The sequence below is a fragment of the Macrobrachium nipponense genome, chromosome 32 (genome assembly GCF_015104395.2).
Source record: "Macrobrachium nipponense isolate FS-2020 chromosome 32, ASM1510439v2, whole genome shotgun sequence".
Taxonomy (NCBI): Eukaryota; Metazoa; Arthropoda; class Malacostraca; order Decapoda; family Palaemonidae; genus Macrobrachium; species Macrobrachium nipponense.
Window position 1 is genome coordinate 3629451 of NC_061094.1, and position 9398 is coordinate 3638848.

Below are 9398 nucleotides of genomic sequence, written 5' to 3' on the forward strand. Positions count from 1 at the left end.
TTTATGTACATACATTTATATTCATATATATTTGTATATCCATACTCGGATATATATATATATATATATATATATATATATATATATATATTTATAATATTTAATATATTATCTATATATATATATATATATATATATATAATATATATATATATATAGATATATATAATAAATATATGTATAATATAATATATATATAGATATAAAACATGACTATGGCAATTGTTTAATATCGTACCATGGTTGAAATGGAAGCCAAATGGATGTTTGTTGTATATTCATATATTATGTATATACTGTTATGAACTTAAGATTGATTATATATTCATCCAGGGTTCTTTTTCCAGACTGACTCGGTGCCAAAATACCAGGCAAGAACCAGCAGGCGACACAAAATCCACAAAGCAAAATAACTCTCAAAGAGGGATAAACACACTGAATCAAACTTAACAATAAATTTAATTACAAAAATAGTCTTAAATTACAAAAGTAGTCCTCGAAAAGCTTTTTCTTAGGAACTGGAAAAACATATACGCTACTTTACAATAATAACACTCGAACCATCACGCGCCTAAACCTAACTTTAATTTTATACCTCAGTCCGAAGAGAAAGAAAGGTGTAGGAGGCAGAAAAAAAAACACACTTTCCTAGCATACGACAGTTGGAGTTGCAGAGGGTGAAGTAAACCTTAAACTAATCAATTTTACAATAATTAATTAACCATAATACTTACCTTATGAATATGTCCTAAATTGACGATAAAACTACACTGAAGAGGTGATGAAGAAACAGCTGAGAATTCTCAAAGACCACACCGAATTCGTAATCAAAGATTATAACGCATCAACAGCGATTGTCCTACTCGGATCACTAGGGGTGTTCTTGCACCGAGGGGATCACCAGGGCAACGTAATTGTATATTATGTAAGCAGACGGGGGAAGAACATATACGGTCCGCTTACTGTTCTTCGCCACTAGAAGGCTCCTGACGACTCCAGGAGGTCACACGACGGGCAACAGCCAGCAGCAGTGGCAAGCAGCAGCACAAAAGCAACAGCAATGCTTTTAAGTGAGGCTAAAATTCATTAGCAGGAGCCTCTCAAATTTCAATGGAAGCTGCAGGATCAGGAACAAATATCTTCCGCTAATTAAGCCGTGAAAAAATATGCTGCAAGACCTCCTCTGTTGGGGAGCCGATACTCTCTGCCCCGCTGCCCAAAAACGCACTCCAGGTAAAGGGAGAGAGAGCGAAAGCATAACCACGTAATGGGCAGATTCGACAAGCGAAGCACTGAAGACGGGTAGTCCGCTCCACAAAACATGAAAGGCAAAAAAAAAATATGGTGAATAAACACTATACAAAAGAACACAAACAAAACCTTGGCCGGGGATAAAAGAATGTTTCAAGAGAATTTTCGTGACTTAATTAAAACAAATGACATAAACCACGAACAAAAATATTTAAAGTAATTGTGGATTACAAGCTCACCCCGGGACAAGGAAAAAAAATAAATTTATAATTTTTTTTTTTAGAAAGGTAACTCCTAGCCAATATTAAAGTAATTTGTAATGCAAGCAAAAATATGAGCATTGTGCTTTAAAAGCAAAATAGGAAAAAATATATCTAGTAAAAATTTTTCATTTCAGTCATACAAAAAGTAAATGCAGATATCAAAACAAATATTTCATCAAACCCAAAACCACTATCCTTAAACTTACTAATTATAAACAAAACTCTTAAGATTATGTAAATAATGTGAACCTCAAACTTATATTAAGAAATCTTCCCAACACCTGACGAAAAAAAAAAACAATTGCTCAAATGGGATTGATGCAGAGTCCTTCACCCTTACACAACTACTCTTGGATAGCCACAACATCCTTTTCATTACCGAATGTCCTAGAAAGAACATCAGGGACTACGTTGTCTTTTCCAGCCACGTGACAAATAGAAAGGTTATATTCTTGGAGTAAAAGACTCCAGCGCAAAATACGTTGATTTTTATCTTTAAATTTATTAATAAAAATTAAAGGATTATGATCTGTAAAGACCTTTATTGGACATACTGAGGAAGATAAATCACCTTCAAAAAAATGTATGATGGCTTTCTTACTAAGCATAAAGCCTCTTTCTCAATTGTTGAGTAACGTCTCTCTGCCGGTAACAACTTCTTGGAAAAGTAGGCGACTGGATGCGAGGTGCCATTTTCACCCTGCTGCAGCAAGACAGCACCTAAACCTGTGTCACTGCATCTGTAGCCAAACAAAAAGGCAAGGAAAAATCGGAGAACGTAACAAAGGGTAGGTTTTAAATTGAAATACCTTTCAATTTTTTCAAATGCATCCTGACACTCGTTATTCCACATAAATTTTACATCTTTCTTTAACAAATTTGTTAAGGGATTAGCAAGATCAGAAAAATTCTTAATAAACTTTCTATAATAACCAACTAGACCCACCCCAAATCTACGACCCTCCTTCTTGTTTCGAGGAGCTGGGAAGGCTGTAACTGCCTCAACATTCGCTCTCTTAGGAGCGATCTTACCCAAGCCAATTTCATGTCCTAAATAAACCACCTTCGCTTGAGCAAAATCACTCTTCTTTAAATTTATCACCAGACCCGCCCTCCTCAGCACCTCGAATAGCGCTCTTATCCTCTTAAGATGAGTTTCCCAATCGTCACTGTAAATCACAAGGTCGTCAATATATACCACACACCCTCCAGTTCACAGGTATGAAGTTCATCAGGGCCCCTGGAAGGTAGCGGGCGGCATTTTTCATGCCAAAAGGCATCACCTCACATTCATAGAGGCCGTCACCCGTCACAAATGCCGATCCTTGCCCGTGGGGTGCAAGACCGACCTTGCCAATATCCTTTTAACAGGTCAAATTTACTAATATAACGGGCAGATCCCACTCTATCTATACAGTCTTCCACCCTGGGGCAAAGGGAACGAGTCCGTTTTTGTTACAGAGTTGACCTTGCGGTAGTCAAAACACATCCTAAGGGCTGACCATCCTCCTTCTTAACCAAAACTACAGGGGAGCTCCAAGGACTGCAGCTCGTTTAATGAGGTTATGGTCTATCATGTATTTGACTTCCTTCCTGACTATTTCTCTCTTGAGGGGGTTCAGTCTATATGGACATTGCTTAATAGGCTGAGCCTCCCCAACGTCAACGTCGTGTTGTAAAATATGGTCCTACCAGGTGCATCCTGAAAGAGATCTTTATATTCGTTAATTAAATTAATTAGAGGTGCAGCTTTTTCTGCATCTAAGTGCTGAAATTTAGTATTCAGATTATTTAAAACATCAGAATTATTTTCAAACCACTTGGGCTAACAGCAAATTTATCGCCCATAAACTGTTCATTTTCTACACTAACTACAGAAAATAGGTACTACAGACTCTTCTACAGACCTGTCAATAAAAGATTTTATCATATTAACATGGCAAATGCGGGTTTTTCTTTTTCTTCTCCTATCAGGAGTTTCAATCAGGTAATTTACGTTGTTAATTTTCTTCAGAACCTTCACGGACCTGAGAATTCCGCTTTCAGGGGATTGCCCAGGCATAGGAAGTAAAAACCAACACCTTGTCACCTACATTAAATAGCCTATCTCGTGTTTAACGTCATACTTCAATTTCATCGAGGCCTGGCTTTCGCCAAATGTTCCTGAGCAAAAGACCGTGCTCTAAGCATTTCTCCTGCAAATCTGAAAAATAATCCAATACATTAATTTCGGGAGTCCTCTCCCTCCATGTTCTCTCACTACATCTAATGGGCCTCGAACACGTGACCAAAAATAAGCTGGAAAGGAGAGAGACCCACTGACTCATTGGGGATCGATCGTATTGCAAACAATGCGTAAGGTAATTCCTTATCCCAATCATTCCCAGTCTCTAAACAAAATTTTTTCAACACGACTTCGTTTGGTGGAACCTTTCCACCTGGCCTTGGCTTTCCGGGTGATACCGGTGCAGACTTCACGTGTTTTAATGCCAAACTCATTCATTTTCTTTTCAAAATACCTACTCGTGAAATTAGTGCCACAGTCACTCTGAATTACCTTAGGAAAACCAAATCTGGTAAAGAAACCAACCAACACTTCAACCAACCCCTTTTCGGACCGTATACTCCTCAATGGGATAGCCTCAGGGAAGCGAGACATTCTATCAACAATAGACAATATATATTCATTCCCACCGCGCGTGCCGCGGCAGGGGACCCACTACGTCAATTATCACTTCCCGAAGGGTTTTCCGCCCACGGAGGGTATAGGAATTAAGGGAGCCTTGGGTATTTTCTGGTTAGGTTTTCCCCACCAACTGGCACACATCACAGGATAAAAATACGTGTCTCTTAATGTCCTGACGCATCCCAGGCCAAAAGAAATGTTCAGCAACCTTCTGAAAGGTTTTCCTAACACCAAAATGTCCCGACAAATCATTTTCATGTGCTAAATACATCAATTTATTCCGGTACCTTTCCGGGACAACCAATTGTCTGCACGACTCTACCTGGTGGGCAGGTGCATTAGCCGACCTGCTCAACCTGTAGAGCAACTCTCTCTTTGACGAATACTGGTTTCGTCAAATCCTCGGGATTGCCGAGTTCTAAATTAGAAAAACTCCTTACTCTGTGCCATTTTGAACGCCTTAGCGTCCCAGTTAACGTCATCCCAATTAATGATTTTCTTATTACTACTACCAGTCCTCATGTCAGTCATTTGTCTGTCTACTTGATATAAATCTAAGTCAACTTCCTCGAGATCCATCTCCCGAGCTCTAGATCGGGTTACTACAGAGACAGGCTTATAAAAATTAGTTTCAATATCATCGCCTTCACAAGTCACATTCAGGAGAGTCAAAATTGGACATATATTATCAATTGCACCTTCACCTTCAGCCAAATCATTCCCTAAGAGGAGGTGAATACCGGGAACTGGCAAACTGTCTACCAACAAGCCAGTTTAAGCAGTCCCTTTAAAATACTTGGTTGGTGAATATTAAACTTCTCAAATAAAGGACAAGACGTAATAGAGTTCGGGAAACCACCCACCACCACAAATTCATCGTTGGAAAATACAAAATCCTTTGGAACAGCAGTTTTTTAATATGAGAGACTGTGCTGCTCCAGAGTCCCGTAATACCTTTAAACAAACCTTTGTTTTGTTTCATTGTTACCAACAAACAACAGACCCGTCAGAAATATACCTCTTAAATTTTAGTCACTTTTCCTGTTCCATACTTTGCTTCAAGTTTGCCGTTTTTTCAGCTACACAATGTTTTACTGGATTAGACCTCCTCTCCTGAAAGGTTTTCCAACCGTAACAATTAGCCTTAACGTGCCCAGTCTTGTGGCACCAATAACACTTCACACTACTACTACTACTACTAGTACCAAAATTTCTACCACTACTACCACCACCATTAACCGATCTACGACTGTTTACGAAACTACGCGAGCCGCTTACGCTTCTGTCTTGATTAATACTACTTTTTCTGACTCGTCATTATTTGACCTTAATGTTTCCTCTAAAGACTGACGATTATTACTACGTGTATTATATTCATGGGGGGAGGAACCTATCCTGATTAATCCTCTTTTTCCTAAGGGGTTCCTCCCGATGGGTAAGTGCATACTCGTCGGAAGCAACTGCTATTTCCTGAATGGGAGTCGAGCTTCAACTCCTCCAAATGAATTCGCAAGTCACGACCTCACGATTCCTCTTAAATTCCTCTGCCAGAAGGAGCTCTTTCAGTTTAACAAAATTGTCTACTTCTTTTGACTTCAGCCAGTCATCGAGAAACTGAACTTTCTTTCGAGCAAACTCAACATAGGTGACGTCAAGATCCTTCCGCAGATTACGAAACTTCTGCCTGTATGCTTCAGGCACCAAATCATAAGCTTTCAGCACAATACTTTTTTACGGTGTCGTAATCCGCGGAGAGATCGTCATTAAGATTATTATAAACCCTTTGAGCTTTGCCCACCAAACGACACTGAACTAATGTTGTCCACATATCCTTTGGCAAGCAAGCTTCTTCTTAGCAATTTTCTCAAATGACACAAAAAACTCATTAACCTCCTCCTCGGAAAAGTGTGGTACCTTTTCCAGTTTTTTTAACGCAGCGAACATATTAAACCTTGTTTCATCAACACTAGAATTATTATAACTACCATTTTCTTTCCCTGATTCAACTTAATCTGTAATTTAAGCACCTCAATTTCATGCTCCGTCTTTCTTTTGCCCTTTCATCGGCTCTAACTTTTGGAGGGAGATTTAAACTCCAGTTCCTTCATCTTGGTTTTTTCTCTCAAATTTCCAAATGGTCATCACCACTAGCAATAGGATTTTCTTTACCTCCACCTTTCAGTTCCTCTATCTCCTCAGGCTTACTCTCATCCAGCCTACTACTTTCCAGAACATCCTTCCTATCAAGAGTCTCTCTATATATCCTCGCGGCCTTCAAGACCTCAAATAACAACGGTCCCCTTCTTAACCTCAGTGGCCAAACTTAAATCCAAGAACTCTGCAATCAACCACAGTTGATATCCCTTTTTAGTTCAAACAGATCCTCTTCCCAGTTAGGACTAGCCAAAAAGTTCGCTACCTCAGCTTCTTCACTCTCAAAATAATGCATCCTGAATTAATTAAATAGAAATAATCACTCTAAATACTTCAGTGGCTTGACCACCTCTCCGAGAGCCGTTTACAGTTGAAAATTATGCCGCTAAACTGATCCTGGCTAAAAGGTCGCCAATTATGTTATGAACACTTAAGATTGATTATATATTCATCCAGGGTTCTTTTTCAGACTGACTCAGTGCCAAAATACCAGGCAAGAACCAGCAGCGACACAAAATCCACAAAGCAAAATAACTCTCAAAGAGGGATACAAAAAACACTGAATCAAACTTAACAATAAATTTAATTAACAAAAATAGTCTTAAATTACAAAAAGTAGTCCTCGAAAAGCTTTCTTAGGAACTGGAAAAACATATACGCTACTTTACAATAATAACACTCGAACCATCACGCGTCCTACCTAACTTTTATACCTCAGTCCGAAGAGAAAGAAAGGTGTAGGAGCACACACTTTCCCCTAGCATACGACAGTTGGAGTTGCAGTAGTGAAGTAAAACCTTAAACCTAATCAATTTTACAATAATTATTAACCATAATACACCTTATAATATAGTCCTAAATTGACGATAAAACTACACTAAGAGGTGATGAAGAAACAGCTGAAGAATTCTCAAAGACCACACCGAATTCGTAATCAAAGATTATAACGCATCAACAGCGATTGTCCTACTCCGGATCACTAGGGTGTTCTTGCAGCCGAGGGGATCACCAGGGCAACGTAAATTGTATATTATGTAAGCAGACGGGGAAGAACATATACGGTCCCGCTTACCGTTCTTCGCCACTAGAAGGCCTCCTGACGACTCCAGGTAGGTCAAACACACGGCAACAGCCAGCAGCAGTGGCAAGCAGCAGCACAAAAGCAACAGCAAATGCTTTTAAGTGAGGCTAAAATTCATTAGCAGGAGCCTCTCAAATTCAATGGAAGCTGCAGGATCAGGAACAAATATCTTCCGCTAATTAAGCCGTGAAAAAATATGCTGCAAAGACCTCCTCTGTTGGGGAGCCGATACTCTCTGCCCCGCTGCCCAAAAACGCACTCCAGGTAAAGGGAGAGAGAGCGAAAGCATAACTCCACGTAATGGGGCAGTTCGACAAGCGAAGCACTGAAGACGGGTAGTCCGCTCCACAAAACATGAAAGGCAAAAAAAAAAATATGGTGATAAACACTATACAAATGAACACAAACCAAAACCTTGGCCGGGGATAAAAGAATAAAAAATTTTTCAAGAGACTTTTCGTGACTTAATTAAAACAATGACATCCAAACCACGAAAAAAATATTTAAAGTAATTGTGGATTACAATACATACATATATATATATAAGATATATATATATATATATATATATATATATATATATATATATATATATATATATATATATATGTATGTATGTATATATATAGATATAAAACATAACTATGGCAATTGTTTAATATTGTACCATGGTTGAAATGGAAGCCAAATGGATGTTGTTGTTCTCCAATTCGGTTGTACTTAGCAAAAAAGTTGTTTCTCGTTCGGTCGTTCATGGCTCTCATTTACGGAACGATTATGTATAATGTTAAAACAATACTTTCATCAATCTCTTGCTGTTTTTGAACTTATTTAACTAGAAGATGGGTTTGCTTTTGCCTGCCTTTTGAAATATAAAGGAAATGTGACAAGTGTTAAATGCATTTGTACCTACTGTGTCACTGACCGGCTCAGTCAGGCACCGCCGGCCGACGGCAGGCGCATACATGTTGTGACAGGTTGCACCGAAAAGATCTTCATCACAAGGCCCCCTCTTCAACGGCTCTTGATAAAACTCAGCCTGTAGTTAAACTCTGATATTGATGTTAACTGCATTTGTAGTTATTTATGTTAACTCAGGGTATCAAGTTTGAATGCAGTAGGCCCATTTTTGTCCCTTTGAGCCCTAAATCCCAATGGGGTGGGTGGCTTTATTCTTCTCAGCAATCAAGGTCGGGGTACGTAGGCTACGACACCCTTCTACCTTGGTCGGTAAGCGGAAAAGGGGTAGGCCTCCTGCCACCTAATATTGTGGAAAACCTTCGGGGCCCCTTTACCCAGGTGGGTGCGGTTTGGCCCCCTTACTACTAAGGGTGTCTTATGGTCCCCATATTGTGGGGAGCCTGTTTGTGCCTATAGAAACACTTATATGTAGGTGTAAAAAGTTGTAAAATATGAGGGGATATGAAACAAAGGGGTTATGACCCCCTTAGAAACGGCCCTCGAGTTCTGGATTTTGAATAAAACTTTCCTTGGGGGAGGGGAGTCTATGGTAAAAATTTGGTAGCCTTAGCTGTCAACTCCAAAAGTTTGGAAAAGATGAGGGGCTTGAAAAAGAGTGGTTATTACCCCATTAGAAAGGGCCCTCGAACTTTGGATTTTGACGAAAACCTTCTTGAGGGGGACCTTACCTTACCTTACAGACCTTACATCTTGTTTGGGTTCCCCCAGGTCCCTCAGTGTGAGGCACCTCTAATGTCTACCAGAGAGTTGCTAGTGCATCTTCCGGTATATTTTGCATCTTCCAATCTTGGATGGTCTGGGATGCAGCTTAGATATTTGTTGAGCTTACTCTTAAACACATCTACGCTCACTCCTGATATATTCCTCAGATGAGCTGGCAACGCATTGAATAGATGCTGCATTGTCGATCCTGGTGCATAGTGGCAATTCCTTCTATCTGTTTCCATGCCTGAATTATCATGTAGCGTTCTCTTCTCCTTTC